This window comes from Uranotaenia lowii, chromosome 3 (genome assembly GCF_029784155.1).
Source record: "Uranotaenia lowii strain MFRU-FL chromosome 3, ASM2978415v1, whole genome shotgun sequence".
NCBI classification, from domain to species: Eukaryota; Metazoa; Arthropoda; class Insecta; order Diptera; family Culicidae; genus Uranotaenia; species Uranotaenia lowii.
The window spans coordinates 217,637,908-217,657,431 of record NC_073693.1 but is presented as its reverse complement, the minus strand read 5'-3'; the positions used below and the strand labels follow the sequence as shown (position 1 = coordinate 217,657,431).

At 38.2% G+C, this 19,524-nt stretch overlaps 1 protein-coding gene across 1 annotated transcript in view; it reads right to left on the bottom strand.

The window, feature by feature from the left end:
- The window catches only part of LOC129755689 (helix-loop-helix protein delilah), a 195,814-nt gene that overhangs the window by 108,234 nt on the left and 68,056 nt on the right, over nt 1-19,524 (bottom strand). The window contains exon 2 of the mRNA XM_055752305.1: nt 4,509-4,530. The gene's annotated coding sequence lies outside the window, so the exon portion shown is untranslated. The remainder of the gene's footprint in view (nt 1-4,508; nt 4,531-19,524) is intronic.

The window sequence follows — 19,524 nt, the reverse complement described above, 5'->3', positions numbered from 1 at the left end:
TTGCCTAAGGATAGTCAGCAGTTTGTAGTTGAATCTATTATATTTATATTTGAATGTGAAAAAATGAACTACACTTTGATGATTGGTATAACTAGTTGGAAAAATTGGATCAACAGTCGGGGGGCAATAAAAAATAATGCGAAATACAAATAAATTGGAATAAATTGCACGAAAGCTTGTATGCAACAAAGTTGCATAGAATATCATAGCACAAAACCTAAAAACAAGTTACTTTTTATCGTAAAATTCAATAAAATCAAGAATACAAAAGGTGGAATAACTTCCATCTTCCAAAATTTGTTTTTTCGTCTTGTAATCTTTTGTATTCTTGAATTTTTTTTTCGAAATTTACATTAAATACTTCAAAATTTATTTATTTCGCCCTTCGGGTTTTTGAAAATTTCGAAGGGAGGGGGGGGGGATGACAAAAGAAGAAATTGATATTTATTCCAGCCTTATTTGGCTGTCTTCTAAACAAGCCATAGCTGATCTCCAATTCACTGTTCTTCTTTGCGGTCCTCCCAACTCGCAAAAGTCCTCACGACTCACCTTTTTCCAACAGCTGTCCTCCCGACTCGTTGTTTTTCTTTGCTGTCCTCCCAACTCGCAAAGGTAAGGCTATCCTCACGACTCGCCTTTTTCCAACAGCTCTTCTTCCAACTCGCTGTTCTTCTTTGCTGTCCTCTCGACTCTCGAAGGTAAGACTGTCTTCACAATTTCTCTATTTTTGATTTTGCAAAATGACGAATATTCATAAAATTTCACTCTAGCAACACGGATCATTTCTGCTCCCTAGCTAAATTTCACACGATTCTTTTTCTCTCTAGTGGTGATCTCTGAAGAAGGTTTCTTTTTGTGTTTATTAACTAAATTTTTCACAATTTAATCATAATACATACTTTGAAGGGTGATACGGTCAAAATTTGGTCAATATCAACTTGACGTATTTCTTTCAATTTTGCATTTATAAAACCTGAACACCCCTCATTTTGAAGGTGTGTGTGTGGGTAAAATGTTGCTCCTATTTTGGTTTTGGAATTCACTCTTCAGTTGTCAAAATGCCGTCCAGGGAAGAAGAGCAGCGTATCAAAATTTTGCTCGCGCATCGCGAAAATCCGAGCTACTCGCACGCAAAGCTAGCAAAATCGCTAAAAGTTGTCAAATCAACCGTTACAAATGTAAATAAAGTGTTTGGGGAACGTTTGTCGACAGCCAGGAAGTCTGGATCAGGGGAAATCGAAAACCGGAAGCCGCTGAGACGACAAAGAGAGTTACCGGTAGTTTCAAGCGGAACCCTAACCTCTCTCTCCGAGATGCCGCAAATCAGCTGGGTGTATCGTCTACAACCGTGCATCGAGCCAAAAAAACGAACCAGATTATCGACTTACACGAAGGTAGTGACTCCAAATCGCGATGATAATCAAAATACGACGGCCAAAGCGCGATCCCAGGGGCTGTACACGACGATGCTGACGAAGTTTGACTGTGTGGTAATGGACGACGCAACCTACGTCAAAGCCGACTACAAGCGGCTTCCGGGACAGGAGTTTTATACGGCTAAAGGAAGGGGAAAGGTAGCAGATATTTTCAAGCACATGAAACTGTCAAAGTTCGCGAAGAAATATCTGGTTTGGTAAGCCATCTGTACCTGTGGCTTGAAAAGCAGCGTTTTTATAGCTTCCGGGACTGTCAACCAAGAAATTTACGTGAAAGAGTGTTTGAATAAACGTCTGCTGTGTTCCGTACTGTTTTGGACGGATTTGGCATCTTGCCATTACGGTAAAAAGGCCATGGAGTGGTACACCGCCAACAACGTGCAGGTGGTTCCCAAGGACAAGAACCTCACCCAACACGCCAGAGCTCCGCCCAATTGAGGAATACTGGGCTATTATCAAGCGGAACCTAAAGAAGACTAAAAAAACTGCTAAGGACGAGCAGCAGTTCAAGGCAAACTGGCTTTCTGCGGCGAAGAAGGTGGACAAGATGGCTGTACAAAATCTGATGGCAGGGGTTAAGCGTAAGGCCCGAAAATTCGGATTTGGAAAAGCGGAAGCCTAACTGAATATTTTTCCTGAATTTCATACTAATTAAACTTGAAATTTTATTTGATTTTTTAAATAAACGATTTCACCGATTTACACGCGTTTTCCCTTGACCAAATTTTGACCGTTTCATCCTTTATTATAATCATCCTTTAGGTTTAGCTTTTCTAAGGATGTCTTCTTTTTATAGCAAATATTATAGCAACCTTTTGCTTCTACTTTCATCTTGCCATTATGCACCTATTTTGTTGATCATGGATCAACTCTTTCGTTTTCCGCCCTGAAAACCGGGTCAAAGCGTTCCGAGGAAGCATCTTCCGGCAGCTTTTTTGCTTTGGAGAGTTTGGAAGGCAAGCAAGTTGCCAAGATTTTCACGACCAACATGTCATTCTTTAATTAAAGGTGTTAAACAGTTTTTGAGCACTCTCGACACCTATGAGCAATTGGCTATCCCCTAAATCAGGCCCTGACCCGGCCCAAGTCCAGCATCCATCCAAACCGGGGTCCTGTCCTGAAGACACCCCCTGCCCATATCAGAGTGATTCGATCCGCGATCCGCGGGCAGCTAACAGGTTGCGATTTTTACTTCCTTTTGTAGAGCCATGAGGCCGCATTTCATGCGGTTTTTTCATCTTCGACAGTTTGATGGACCTGTTTTTGCCGCAGCCGCCGCCCTCTTCTGTCCGCTTCTCAAGTAGGCAGCTTGCAGATTTGTACCTGATTTTGGAATATATGATCACAAAACAACCGCGCTCCTTACGCAGCCGATGCCATTTGCCGTTGGTTTCGAATCGTTCATTGCATTGGGTTGGCGGTCCTTTTTCGTCGGGGACAACTTTTCATGGGAAAATCTGATGATGTACTACCTACAGCAAACAGAAGACACACCAGTAGTAGGGAGGAGACCAAATCACGGCAGTAGATCGAGCCGGGTGATTTGCACACCAGCAGCAGTTTTTCATCTTGGTCGCACAATTCTTGGAATGCACAAAATGTCTCGCGTTGGAATGCAGCATTCAGTTGGATGCGGAAATACGATGCGTTGTGCTGCAAAACACAAAACATTTATTCCGTTTTTGGCAAATGGCCATCGACAGCTTGAGTAACGGAATCTGCAGGCGAGGTTGTCGACCTTGTTTTTGCGTACTGAGAGACTTTTGCCATTGTTTTTCTTTTAAATGAACGATTACCGACGTCCGAACACGTTCATACACTTGAATCTAATTTTGACGGTCGCCATGTAAGAAAAAGAGCCACCATGTGCAACTCTGAAATTATTATAAGACATCGTGATTTGCTTTCAAAAACGAGCTGACAATTCGAATAAACCTTTTAGGAGTTTAGTTCCTTTATTTTGATTTTATACCCTCAAAAATTGAACAAACTTATTTTAAGGTGTAATTAACAAGAAGTTGGTTAATCTAGGGAATCTCAACCAATAAATAAAGCTTAATCAACAGGGATGCTGTAAGAACTTCAAGAAGTTCTAAACGAGCTTCTAGGGTGTTCTCCGAATGACACTCAATCTGCAACTAACGAAACCATTTGGAGCCCACTAAAAATTTCCCACCGTATCGGGCGACACCCAACTAATTCACGAGACCCGGGTAACAACTATTTCATGCGTGTCGAACATTCAATTTAGATACCGAAAACGCAAAACCTCAAACGGTGGTGGCGGTTTTTTTTTTGTTTTCGTTGTCCCTAAGTTTGTTGCCACCACCAAAGATCGGGTCCAGTTTCAGTTTCAGATGTGTATAAGGAGAGGGAGCTGTCAAAAGCTGTGCTGGAACGATTACAAAACCAGGCACGCAACATACGTAGCCTTACTAGCTCGTATTTGGCGCTACGGCATCATTAAGCGAGTGTGATCCTGATCATGTGCCAACTAACATACTCTACGACACAAGCTAGGGAAGTTTAGGAAAACAGACGTTGCGTGACGATTGATTTGAACCTGCGAAGACAGCCGTCATCGGTGACAAATTGATATGGGAGAGTGTTTCTTTTTGTTTATCTTTGTTAAAAGTTTGCGTTTGCCCTACTGTAGGTTGAAAGTTGCTGTGATTGAGGAATGATCATTCCTATTAATCCGAAAATCGATTCTCATTCGTAGCTTCCGTGTCAAAAACTTTTTACTATTTTAATACTTTATCGTTCACTGTTCATTAAACTATATGCCTATGGTATTGCTGTTAACAATTAAATCTTCCTAGTTTCTAAATAAATTTTGAAAATTGTTCTGAAAAAAATAATTCCGCATGTGTCTTCAGATACTTGATGTTGATATGACACGCAAAAAATCGGCTGAACGAATTATTTTTCACTCTAGCTGATTTTATCATACTTTTATTAGTTCAATTAAGGCAAATGAAATTCATTCTTCTAATTTAGAAAATTGTGTGCACTGCATAAATATGTCAATTAAAAGCTAAAAAATCTATAAAAAAAACAACAAATGCTTACCATTTCATCCAAATTTCGAAACCTGAAAATATAAACAGAAACCATTAAAAAAGTGTAAAATCAATCGAGTTTCAAAGTTCAAAGTATTATTTTACTCTTCACTCAAAAAGGTTGATACGATCTCCAGATAATAAAAATGTCTTAAACTATGCGTCGTGCTGAAAAATTCTTAACGGCTGTTCAATTTTTTGGTAATTAAAGATTTACTTGATAAATAGAACTCCATATCGAATGTCCATTTTGTTGCTTTATCACTCAAAATAACAAGGTCCAGAAATAGTGAGTCCTAAAAATTCAAACAGCTGTAACTTGCCAACCGAACTTCCGATCCAAATTTCACAAACCTAGCCATGTTGAATTAATGTCTTTGAATTAATTGTTTAATGTCTTTGAATTAATTTAAGCAAACGTTTTCTGCGTTTACTTTATTCTCAGTACAACAATTCAGACTCTCCTACGCTGCCGTCCCAACCGGTGCATGTACGAATGAGTGTGAATACCGAAATCGGTCCACAGGAAAGAGAAAAATACTCACTCGTATGCTCACTCACTGCTGCTTTTGTTCGAATGCTATCAAAGTGTGATATAATTTTGCTATTTTTGTATGAACTTTTTGGTATAATTTGATTATTTTCAACATCGTACGAGTACTAAAAAATATCCTATTTCGATATAAGAAATTTGAATATCTAAATATTTCATGTTAAAATTATTTTGATATTTTCTTCTGATCGGAATAGCATTTAACACGTTCGTCGCCACGCTCATTTTGGTAGTTTTGCTAGCCAGGCCCAAAGAAATTTTCAGAGAGAGAAAGCAAAGAAGGAGAAGTTCCATATTTGAAACGTGTGGCGAAGCTGAGCGGTAAACTCAAGTAAGAGAGCGCCACCTGCTTTTTGATGTGACGGGGCCCCCCAGGAAATACACCCGTCTGCCGAATATGGGTGACGTGGCGACGAACGTGTTAAACCGTTTTTCTGTGCCATGAAGGTATGATAGAAAATTGAAATTTATGTAATAAATTTCATTCCACAAAATAGTATTGAAAACGCAGGTTTCCGTGGTGGAATAAAGTTTATCTTAATTCGTTATTATTCGTCAAGTCCTTAAATAACTACTTTCTACATGAGCGATAGCTATTTGTCACTATCACACACTATGATTCCCTAACCAAGAAACTACTCATTTCCCAATGAGTAAAATGAGATTAATATTCATCATCTCGTGTCAACACTACATATCTGCTAACCACAGTTTGAGATGACTTTGCTCCGCGTGCATGCATCATGATGTCAACATTTGTAATGTAAACCTAAGGGAGGAAGACTGAAATTCGCTGTATCGTTTTTTGTATCGTTTTTTTTACTGTTGGCAAATAGCCAGCAATTTTGGAAAAGATTTGTTATCTTTCAAATTTTAACTTTAGATTTGGGTTACCAGATCCCGCTACACCAAAAAGAGTACATTGAGATCTTTTACCCAAAAAGTCAGGAGAAACGATATAACTTCGGTTTTTTGAGCTCCCAGCCATCAGGTTGATACGAGTTTTGCCCCCGGATGGTATGCAAAACAGAAGGAAAAGGAGTACACATTTCGTACTATCTGAGTAGGCTCCTGCTACCTCGAATAAGCGAGGTTCTACTGTAATTGGAAACCGAGATATCTCCATTCAATTGAATCTTTCAAATTGTTGAGGTTATGCAAAAGATTATTTGAAGAAATAGCACTATTTAGATGTTATGCTGACAAACCACAAACAATAGAAAACATTATAAAACAATCTATTTCAAAACGAGCTTTTTTATTGACGCGTACATGGTAAAGTGTCAAAAATAAAACCTAAAAATATATTAAAGATTTGTGCGCATTTAAGGATTGATTACTGTTTGCATACTAAAAGGCGCTCATCGCGCTGACTTTGTTATGACTAAAAAGCATGTTAATGAAAACAAGATTGTGGTAGAGTACAGTTGGAATTATTGAAATCATAATAAATTTGGAAAAATTATAGAAAATAACATCCAATAAACAAAAACAACAATCTAATTCTTTGTATGATAAAAATGTCTAATTCTACACAAAACCAATTCACAATTTGGGTTTATAAATTTAAGCATTAACACAACTTTTATTTTATTTTATTTATCGTGTATATCGAAAGAGATCATAGGCCCGTTCAACAGAAAATTGAAATTGGTTTCAATCGATTTCGATTGGCAAATGGTTGTTCACTCAGCCAATGTTTTGGTCGAATCTAATCCAATTGACGTTCATTGAAGCCAATCGAAATCGATCGAAACCAATCGAAAACGATCAAGCTCGGAGGCAGGATTCGTTTCTATCGATTTCTATTACACTAACACAAATGCAGTTGTTTTCTGTCAAAAACAGCTGATTCGGTTTGTTGTGAAAAAATTATTAGAAGAAATGAAAGCGGTGTCATTCGGTGTGGTGTTTTCTGTCGTGTGCTGAGTCGGCGGTGCAGTGCTGGTCGTGCGGAGTCAGTGGTGCTGATCGGTGGTGCTATGTCAGTCATGCTGAATCGGTGGTGTTGTGCCAGTCATGCTGAGTCGGTATTGCTGTGCCAGGTATCCTGAGTCGGTGGTGCTTTGCTAGTTGTGCTGGTCCGTGGTGCTGAAAGAGATGTCGGTCGATGTGGCGTCGCTGTTCTGTTCTGTTCTGTTAGGACTTCAATTTCACAATACATCTGTCAGTCGGTCTTATTATAATAATCAAATAGAAAGTTACCAACTATACTATGTAAATAAATAGGAAGTGAAATTTGGTCTATGTTGTGAAATACGATAGAATGTCAAATAAAATATATAATTTATCGATACACTGTATTTTATTTCATAATATCATGATTGTATGTTTTAAAAATAATAATTATTTTCCTATAGCAACAATTTTGTAATTTGTAATTTGTAATTCGCTTCAGTGCTTTTATTTTCCCTAAAAATGGCTAATTATTCGAAACAAATTCAAATTTTTAGTATTCTAATACAGTGCGAGTCGAACAACAAACTTTCTAATCTGAAATTTTTCGGACAGCTTGTATACGGTAAAGAATTGCCATTGAGATGGCCAAAATGATGGATTCATTACAATTTGCCTTGAGTAAACCGCCTTTTCGATTTCTGAACGAAGCTGATAAAGAAAATTACATCTGAAAACACTGCGCCAGTGCGTTAGTATTAGTGAATGGCTGTTCAATCAACAGCCTAATAGAAATCGATCGAAGTCAATTGGAAAAACAGCTGATCAACTGTCAATCAATTGAATTGGTTTCGATTGGGTTTCGTTGAACACACCTCATATATAGCTGCCATAACAGTAGCGCAAACGCAAGTACATTCAGGCGAATATTTACGCACACATTAAAGCGTGTTTCGTATTCGTGAACGAAGGACGAAAACACGAACTAAACCGAACGTCATTCTCATAACGATTTCCGACGAGTAAAGTTGCGCGGTTGAGTAATGCGTTGATTCGCGAGGGGCTTTATTTAGGTTTACCACAGTAAGGTTGCCAGAAATTTTTCAGCATGTATCCGGGTCGGATAAACCAGGCAATTTTATATAAAAACCTGGCAAAATCCGGGCATTTGATTTCAAAAGGGACAACCAGAAATCTGGGCAATATCCGGGCAAATTTTTTCAAATCCCAGAAATCACACAACAAAAATCAAGAAAGGAAAACGACATCAAAACTCATCGACAGATTTTCAATAGTATTTTAGGCTTCCAAAAAAACCTTGCATGGTTATTTCTATAAAACTTGCTCAACAAATTTAGTTTAGAAGGCGTTCGTAGTTTTTTTTTGTTTGATTTGCCAAATAAAGGGAATAAACCCTCGCAAAATCCGAGTATTTTTCAATGAAATTCAGGCAACCGGGCCGGGCCAAACTGTTCATAAATTCAGTATCAAATATCCGGGAAAAACCGGATAACACTGGGCAATCTGGCAACCCTATTCTTAAAACATTTTCATATAATTATGAAATATTATTAATTTCAATATGCCTAAGATTTTCTAGGTTTTTGCGAAAATCGGTAAGAATTGCATAAAAAATAATTCTTTTTGAAATGATCGTTAAAAATTGTATACGTTTAGGACTTAAGATAATGATTTGATTTCTCAGTTGTATTTCCAAGCCATGATCAAATGTTCCAGAAAAATTTTTACAATATAGAGCAAAATTACTATGCTATTAGCCTCATTAATTTAACAACTGTGTTTATCATTTCCAAATGTGTTTAACATGCAAAATTCAAAAAATATAAACTCCTACGATTAAGTCGTTAGAGGATGATGTGAACTTCGTAATGCTATACTGTCAGAGCAATGATTAGAGCTCTCATTTTTTTTAAACATTTTTTCTTATTATGACCTATTGGTTCAACTGATCAAAACAGTAAAAAAAGACAAGTTTTTCTTCTAGATGGATCGTGATCAATGCTTACCACGATTTCACGCATATTTATCCAGAAAAAAAATTATACAGTAATTGTCTGAGAATAAGAGGCATGAAATATTGATTTGGTGAAAACAAATGAAGTTTTAAAATTGATGCTATTGAATATAGAATTGAAAGCAGCTTGATTGCAAACCACTCACAATTTAGTGGAAAACAGCAAACATAAACAATAAACAATATCGTTTTCGGTCGAATTATATACATGATTTTTTTTATCATGGTTCCCTCATCGCTAGAAAACTTATGAGTTTCGAACCCAAAAGTTTTCTGGCCGATACCAGGAAACGAACCCAGGTTGCCTGGGTTACCAGACTCGTGCCAGCCTACCCGCTAAACCATATCAGAGCTATTGTCAGGTAGAATTTCCTTTAATCCTTAGAAAACCATAATAATTTTCCATTATCCGTAAGGAATCCGTAAAAAATGATAAATATTCACAGATTTCAAGCATCGACCCGTAGAAGTGCTGAAAATCCCTAGATTTACTGGAGAATCCGCAAATCTGGCCTCGCAGGTTGTAAGCGAACCTAGTAGTTCCCCCGTCTGGGAGCGGCCCAGCGGGCCACGGGTATTACTTCCGAACGTCGCTTCGGACCAGTCTGCACATTTGGCGACCGTGACAGGTTTCTCTGTTTTGGAAGTCGGAATTGAAGGATCCTAATACGAGAAGAAAAATGAACCGAACAGAAAATTTTGGTTTTTCTTGATTCACGGTGAAGTAATTTCAGTTATACTATGTTACAAATTAAGTACTTCGAGAACCCATTCTATGATAAAGCGTTTTTTGAAATGGGTTATTTATATACCCATCGTGTGAAAGTGCTATGGAGGTTTGAAAAGCAAGTTGAGATGAAAATGAATCAAAACCGGCGAGTTGAGAGGACCACCTGATCATACTGACGCGAATTTCAAGCGAGTTGAGAGGACAGCTTGATATTAAGAGGCGAGTTGAGAGGACAGCCTAAGCGTTTCGATTATAATTTCAAGCGTGTTGATAGGACAGCTTGAGATTGGAGGGCGAGTTGAGAGGACCGCCTGATCATACTGACGTGAATTTTAAGCGAGTTGAGAGGACAGCTTGATATTAAGAGGCGAGTTGAGAGGACAGCCTAAGCGTTTCGATTATAATTTCAAGCGTGTTGATAGGACAGCTTGAGATTGGAGGGCGAGTTGAGAGGACCGCCTGATCATACTGACGTGAATTTTAAGCGAGTTGAGAGGACAGCTTGATATTAAGAGGCGAGTTGAGAGGACAGCCTAAGCGTTTCGATTATAATTTCAAGCGAGTTGAGAGGACAGCTTGAGATTGGAGGGCGAGTTGAGAGGGCCGCCTGATCATACTGACGCGAATTTCAAGCGAGTTGAGAGGACAGCTTGATATTAAGAGGCGAGTTGAGAGGACAGCCTAAGCGTTTCGATTACAATTTCAAGCGAGTTGAGAGGACAGCTTGAGATTGGAGGGCGAGTTGAGAGGACCGCCTGATCATACTGACGCGAATTTCAAGCGAATTGAGAGGACAGCTTGATATTAAGAGGCGAGTTGAGAGGACAGCCTGGGCGTTTGGATTACAATTTCAAGCGAGTTGAGAGGACAGCTTTGGATTGGAAGGTGAGTTAGGAGAAGCACCTGAGCTTATTGACGCGAATTCCAAGCGAGTTGAGAGGACAGCTTGAAATTAAACGGCAAGTTGAGAGGACAGTCTAAGCATTTGGATTGCAATTTCAAGCGAGTTAAGGGGACAGTTTGAGATTGGAAGGTGAGTTGGGAGGACCACCTGAGCTTATTGGAGCGAATTTCAAGCGAGTTGAGAGGACAGCTTGACATTAAACGGCGAGTAGTGAGGACAGCCTGATCGTTTGGATTGCAATTTCCAGCTAGTTGAGAGGACAGCATGAGACCGGCCGGGGAATTTAGAAGACCGTCCGAGCTCATTAACTCGACTTTTAAGCAAGTTGAGAAGAATGTTTAGTGAGGGGAAAATATTCAAGCGCGTTTAGGGACAGCTTGACATAAATTTTAAAATTATCTTGAACAAGTTGAAAATTAAAACTCGTGCGTGTGTAGAAGACAGCTTGGTGAGAATGAAAACACAAGCGGGCTTAGGGAACAGCTTGTCAAAAATTAATTTAAAAAACCCTTGAAGCAAGTTAAGATGGTAGATTGGTGAAAATGGCAACTCAAGGTAGTTGAGAACATTTTGAAACAAGATAACTATTGAAAAGAGTGGGGAACACAGTTTGGAATTTTAACTGAAGTGGACAGCTTACAATTGTGAAACCTAACCATTTGATAGGGTTTTTAAGCCATTTGTTCTATACAGGCTTTCTCATAGAAAATGTCCGTTTTTTTAATTATTTGTGAGAGGTATTTGTTTGTGAGTTTTCGAAAAATCAGATATTTGAAAACTTTTAAACTGCATTGTAAGTTTTATAAAACAAATTCCAACTTCAAACTACATTTTGCCTACTTGAAACTCAATTTATAGGCTTTCAAACGTAGAAAACAGTTTTAAGATATTTTAACTTCAGACTTAAGGCTATGATCATTTAGTATCCGGGCAGTTACAATCGTGTGTATTTTAAAAACTATTCATTTTATCGAAAAACTTTCTATGAAGGAAATGAAGGTGTTGATATGACATTTAAACTAAAAATATAAAAAAAAAAATTTATCAATGATTTCAAGAAATACTTTAACTTTTTCATAAAATATCTTTTTTATCTTTGCACACTTTTTTCAGTCATGTTTTGATTTATTTTTTTTACCACAGAACCAAAACCTTTGCAAAATCATGATATTTTACACAAACTCTCCTGGAAAAAGCAATTGGATTCTGGTTGGAACCTTTTCATGAGTTGGTATCTCGAAGAAATTGATCTCTTAAATCCGGTTTTAACATAATTTTTTTTGTCCATCAGAACACATCTGTCATATTGCGTAAAAACCGGATGCACAGATTGCGATCTTTGGATCTGATCATTATTAGTTATTAACTAGATGTCTACTAGTCAGGCAACACTTTTTGCCTCTGCCGGAAATGGAATGGAATCAACAGTTCATGAGCTTTCGAGTCAACAATGAAGAATTTTCGAGGCACAAAATGCGCAAAATGAGCAAATTTGTGCAAAATTATTTGTATCATGTTTTTTTGCATAGTAAATATCTCATACACACGTAAACTTAAAAATCTATCAAAAATAGGCAAGATAGTCCTTTTCATAACCAACACAACGCTACTAAATTTTTGCATATCCGAGCTCTATTAACGCAACTATTACCAAAATAAAGTGCCCGGATACTAAATGATCATAGCCTTAGTTAATGATGATTATCTGCAAAAATTTTATGTTGAACAAAGTTACCCCGGTGTTAAAAGTTCCCCAGTTTACGATATATGATTTCAGACCTTAACGCAAAACAATCAATCCGGGAATGGATTGAAGCTCTTCGTTTCCTTTTCAACGATGGCATGATGGCGTCATAAATAAGCCTGGAAACCTTGCCCAGGCAGAACTGATAAAAATTGCCATACTTCTTGACAACGTTGTCCGACAAGTGTTTTGTTATCGTCTGGAAAACACCCCATAAATGACCAAATTATTCAACCGTAATGAAACCGCCAACCGCCAAAAACCTGTCCCAAAGTCGGAGACGCCATACATATAACTTTAAATGCGACGAATCAATCTTCCCCGATCCGATCCAATTCGAGGCCAGGCAGTGCTTGAAGGATATGCTTCGAATAAATATGTCCACCGAATGGCCAAGTCGCCATCCTATCATGTAAACCACAGATAACCGTTTAAACATATCCTGTCGCGTTCCGTCTTGGCGGCCTCCCTACTTATAAGCTGACCACAGAGTGATATCAATTTTTCCCTTTCGAAAGGTCTACTCTCAACCTTTTTTCTTGGTTCGAAGACCGAAAGACCATTCCCTTCTTCAACTGGATTGTTTTCGATGGTTTTTAATTTTTCTTCACGTACCCACTTACTCCTTTCGATACTTAGTGGTCGGTTCGATTGAATCATCTCCTTGATCATAGTGAATTGGATGAGAAAAAAATTTAAAAAAAAACTGGAGCACCTGTTTCCCATGAGATTGATGGCGACAAAGAGAGGACAAATTCAGAAAATCGAAATGATGAACAGTTTCTGTTAAGGCTGATGAGGTTGGTACCCAAGTAAACAAGCTCAGTGTTTGAGCTTTGAAGTCATCATTTTCAAGATTTTTGCAATAATTATTTGCTTCGACATTTCAAAAATCATTCAATCGCTCATTTAACAGCTGTTTGTATACCAATTCCACTGCTCGACATCCTCATTTCAATTTCAGCATTGATCAAATTTACCATTGCCAAGCTTGTTCCCAATCGATGGCATTCCAGTGACAAATCAAACAGCTGAATATGGAATTTTAATAATCTTTAACAGGCTGGCTGAGCTTGTTACAGTAACCAACCACCAGCTATAGTGGTCAATATTGATCGTAGGCCAATATTTGACCTTATACCGAGGCGAGTTACGTTGTTGAGCGAAACTCCTTCACAATTCCGAGTCGTCGGTTTTGTTTTTCAGCCTAATGGGTTTCTAACCTGTCATAAGAGCAGGAGTGAAATAACTGAAACTGTGAATGGGGGTAAGATCGGTGCTGGTTTGGATGATTCAATATTACATTCGTACACCCATAGAAGAGGTTGCTAAAATCCAATTATGTCTATTTAGCAGCATCTCTGTGCGGAAAATGCACTGAAAAGTGTACTGTTATCAAAGATTATATGATTGGAAAAGCATAACTGACATAAAGACAATAGCTCTCAAGCAAAATGATGCATGGCCACTACATTCAAGCGAAATAAGAGAAAAATTTTGTGAGATTTTCATCCTATTGGATAATTCACCCCAAAAAAATTCAGTGAGAATCGAACTTACTGCAATATCTCATCTTGGCTTACCAATCCGACATCTTACCCAGTGCACCATTTGCGTCGGTTAGCAAACGAAAGTTTATTGTCATCGGTTGGAAACAAATAATGTTTGTTTTCCTAATGCTCACTTAAATATATACACACTCGGCGCTATCTGTACATACGCAATGCGATTGCATAGAGAGGACAATGGCAGTTTTTAAAAAGCTTATTAATGTCGGTCTGACATAGAATCATATACCGATAATTTCACCTCCAAAGAAGTTCATTATTGGAGTAAAGTCTGATTTATGGGTGTATGAAATCCGCAGACAAAAATACCTCAAAAGTAAATATAATCTGAAGTATTGATATTAGAGGACGTATGACCAAGTTGATTCAAATCCTCTAAAGATAAAAAAAAAGAAAAAAAAATCGATATCGACAAGATGCCAAACAGATGGCACTGCTTGTCCGAAATCGATAATCAAATTGCATCGAAATATCTCGGCTCAGCAAGAAAAAGGATTCAAAATATCGAAATAATGAACCGATCTATCGATTTTTTCAAAGACGAGTCACAAGTAACAATTTTAGCAATAGTATGGTCAGCAAAACATTGTTAAGACTTCAGTATTAATCTTCACAAAAAGCTAAAGCGCATTCTATACATCATCAGTACTTCAATAAATCTGAAATGACTTTGACTGACTTTTTGAAACCTCATTATGACCAGTTTTTTATGCTTCGGTAAAATCATTATGCTGAAAAATTTTGGTCACCGAAGTTTTTATAAAACTTTCATAGCCATATTTGTTTTTCCGATTACATGAGTTCTCTGATTTTTTTTCCAGCAACCATGATGGTTGATGATAGAATTATGGAGAAATGATCGGGTAAAATCGGAAAAAAAGTTATCTTTAAAGCTCTTTTTTTTTTAATGCCTTTCAAGATTTAATGTAAAATGAACATGAAATAGTACTTTAAAATAAATGTATCCCATGAAACCTTAAAAACAAGGACATTTTATTAAAATATTTATGTTGATGTAAAAAGGTAAAATTTAAAAATTGCGCAACATAGATTTTTAAAATACATAATTGTACACGGGAAATAAAAAAAAGGAAAAATTTACCAAGAAGCAGAGGTTATTTTTTTCCACCCATCTTTCTCGGTAAATTTTCCTTTTTTTCATTTTCCTTGCAAAAAGGTGAATTTTGCCTTATTTTCATTCACCAAGCAAAAAGGTGAATTTTACTTTTTGAGGATTCACTGACCAATAAGAATAAAAATTATCTTTTGGGGATTCACTGAACAAGGTTCATACAGTCTACTGGTTTCTCATTAATTTCCTTAAAAGGTTCTGTTCTGGCATGTCCTTAAAAACAAAGACACAAATTCATTCAAGATTTGATTTTTACTTGATATTGTTTGTTGTTTTGATTATAGTGGTTTTACCATCTTTATGGCATTCGCGACTTTTATCAACGTTGCATTTGGCGGATTGTTATTCAAAAACTTATCCGGTATTCGGTGTTCGGTATTTACTCTTGGGCTCGAACTCGCGGACATCTGCTCAGGAGACCACAGATTTGCCAACTGAGCTATATCACAAGCCACAGAGATTGTTTGTTGTTTTGGAGATCTATGTTTGAAAATTTGAAATAAAGTTCCTCTTTGTGTCCTTCTGCGCAACCATGGCCACAGAATCCTTCTGAATTTGTTGGCACATTCATTCTCTTCTGACTCATCCGGCCAGCTGAGGGATAATATTAATTGTCTATCGCTGTTCCGAAATGATGCGGAAAGCTTACTGCATGGGCCAGTCTCTAATGGAAGCAAAGCTTATGAGAACTAGTACAACTAAATGAAATTCAAACTAAATTTATCGTTTTTTTCCGATTTTGACATTTTGCTCACGAATGCTATTGTTCCTTAATAAAAAAAACAGCTCAATCTCCATAAACGGTTTCTGAAATTGTTACCATTTTTTTCAGGTGAATTGTACAGATTTGTTTAGCTCAATCCAGGTGGATTTCAGCTCGCTACGAGGTAAGCTTCACCTCGCCACGACGTAAGTTCAGTGTTCGGCATCGCTAGCTGAAAAAATAGCGCCTCTAATTAGATCGCTAACTCATTCAAAGTTAGCGGTCGCTAATAAAATGCGCTAAATGTGTCGAAAAAGTTATCGCTTTAAGCTTGAAGCGCTAATCGCTAATCGCTTACTGTTGCATAAAGGCCGGATTCTTCTTTTGTCACGCTCCCCCCCCCCCCCCCCCTCGATTTTCGTACTCCTCAAAGGGGGAAAATAATGTTTCAAGTATTTAATTTAAAATAAGATAAATTGATCGAATTTTCATACAATTATATGAGCAAAAAAAATGTCTAAGATGGGCATTTCAACAACTCTCGGTGTTCTACTATTTTGAAAATACAAATTTTCAAACAACTACAAAAGCAAAAGACTTTTTTTTTTATTTAAATTTTAGATAAAAATTTGCTCGATTTATCGGTTTTGTGCAAAGTAGATAGTATGCAATTTCGTTGCAAACAATCTTTTGTGAAAATTCATTTCTATTTGTTGTTTTTTGCAATATTTTAAATTCTCATCATTCAAAATTTTTAAACTGTTCTCCTCTTTTCCAAACTTGCAGGAGCATTGTCAAACGTAAACATATATACAATTTTTATTTGATCTGAAAACCAATGCTACAATGGTAATATTATCTTATTTTAATATGAACTGATGTGTAAAATCTCTTTAAACTGTTTTGTGAAAAGTAAATATCTCAACCATTTGAAAACAAATGCTGATGAAGGAATGATAAAAATAGTTTTATATTGTTTAGCAGCTTTTATTGTTATCTTCTTCTGTTGCGAAAAAAAGTACTAGAAGATAAAAAATGACACTAAATACATATTTTCTCTAACTCGAGTACACAATCCTCCAACTTATTCAATTAAGCAATCAGACTGATACCCAATGTCTCCTTAACCTGATTAATGACAAAAAGTTGATTCTGTCACTTATAATTCGGAAGATTGATACAAATATATGGGAGTTAGCGGTCTTCAATTAGCGCAGCCAAAAAATAGCGAAATTTTTTAATTCGCTAGATCAATCAAAACTTAGCGACAGAATTAAACCGCTAACGAAAAGTTAGCGGACTAACTAGCGAATAGCGGATTAGCGCTTTTGTGCCGATCACTGCGTAAGTTTTACCTCGAAGAGGTAGAAACTACCTTTTCAGATTTACTTTTTTTCTCGGTAAATTGTATTGTTTTTTCTTCTCAATTCAGGTAAACTTTACCTCGTTACAAGGTAAGATTAACCTTTTTGGATTCACCTTTTTTCAAGGTGAATTCTACTTTTTTTTATCAGCCTGAATCAGGTAAACTTTACCTCGTTCTTGGCTAGTGAACGGTAGACAATGTGCAACTCGAGACCCCATACACCCAACCCTCGGGTAGTGGTCATATCACCTCTTGTCTGCAACTCCGATTCTCTACCTCCCCGTGGTACTAGCTGGGGTGCGAGCAACCTTAGCGGAGATCGGGTACCCAACCCCGGTGGATGCTTTGGTCGCATGCAGACTGAGTCAGGGGGCTTCGTACGCGTCTGTTCTCCATGTCAGGGGCGGCGTGCGGAGTGCAACAACGTCCTGGTGGTGTTCGGGACTCAAAACAGCAACATCACGACGGTCCTCCTGCGAGATAGTGGGGTTAGCTGCGGGCCTTGCGAGCCTGTGACTACAAAAAACATAAGCAACGAACAACGAACAACAAATTTTTGTTCGAAATGCGGGGCACGATTTTCAACAGATCCAGTCAACTTATCTGCTTTTCCGATGACATTGATATAGTCGGCAGATCATCTGTGGCGGTGGAGGAGATCTACCGCAAACTGAAACGCGAAGCAGGAAGGATTGGGTTGATGATTAATACGTCCAAGACGAAGAACATGCTGGCCTGCGGATCCGAGACCGACCGAAACCGCTTGTCCAGTAATAACAAAGTCACGATCGACGGCTACGAGCTGGAGATAGTCGAAGACTTTGTCTATCTCGGCTCACTGATGACCGCAGACATTGACACCAACCGTGAGAGCCGGAGGCGAATTATCAGCGGAAGTCATGCCTACTATGGACTCCACAAGCAACTGCGGTCGAGAAGACTTAGCCCTCGCACGAAGTGTAACCTGTATACGATGCTCATTAGATCGGTTGGCACAGGCACGAGACATGGATATTGCTCGAGGAGGACCTGCGTACACTCGGAGTATTCGAGCGACGAGTGTTAAGCACCATCTTTGGCGGCGTACAGGAGAACGGAGTGTGGAGGCGAAGGATGAACCACGAGCTCGCGCGACTCTACGGCGAACCCAGTATCCAGAAGGTGGTGAAGGCTGGCCGGATACGCTGGGCGGGACATGTTGCGAGAATGTCGGACGACTGTCCTGCAAAACAGGTGTTCGCTACGAATCCGGTAGGAACAAGACGAGCGGGGGCGCAACGAGCGAGATGGTTAGACCAAGTGGAGCGTGATCTGACGAACGTGGGATGCCCGAGAAATTAGAGAACGGTTGCCATGGACCGAGTGAATTTTAGGAATTATGTTCGTCAAGTTATGTCGTGCGATGGAATACTATGTAAATAAAATAAATAAAATAACCTCGTTGTGAGAAGAATTTCACTTCGACGAGGTTAAAGCTACGTTTTTGGATTTCACGAGCATTCACCTTTTTATCTCGGTGAATTTTGTATGTTGTATGTTGGTTATCCACCATGGGTGCACGTATTCACCTCAGTTTCTGCCTAAGTATATGCTTACATGCATTCTTAGATTATTAGGTTCGACAAATCTCCAATGCAGTGCGTACACCATACTCGGACCCCATGGCTTCGTATGAACTGTTATGTAGTGAATGTATTGTGTTGATGTAGGTTTATTTTTGGAAGAACGAGTCAATCAGGTTGGCTAGTTTACTTACAGGTATTCCGTCATCCATGTATATACCTGGCCAGCTTGCAACTGATTGACATTCTTATTATATAGTCTGTTATATGAGGAAACACATCTCACACGCGCTCAAAACTTTTCTTGCCGATACCGGGAGTCGAGCCCAGTACGCCTGGCATACCAAAACCAAACTCGCACCAGCCTATCCACTAGACCACATCGGCGCTTCCTTTTTATCTCGGTAAATTTTACCTTTTTAATATTTTCCGTGTAATATATGACATAATGACATCGAAAACACAATGAAATTGATTGAAAATAAGCCAGAATTGCGGAATTCCATCAACATGGCGCAATTTTTAGCATTTCAATTTTGCAATAATAATGGCGTTAGTCAATTCAATACAATATAATAGCTTTATTTTTGGTCAATAAAATGGTTTATTAGTTTGATTACGGTTCTTGAGAGCCATATAAATAGCTAAATTTTGACGTTTCTCTCTCAAGCCAACAAATTACACGCGTGAGATGTGCTCCTCATTTCTGAGTTGTTAATTACTAGTACAGTAGATAAGGACAGACTTTTTGAGTGACATAAATATGGTATTGGTGGTGAATGACCGGTGGAATGAAACCATGAGTTGATTTCGAATTTTGTTGTTTGACGCCA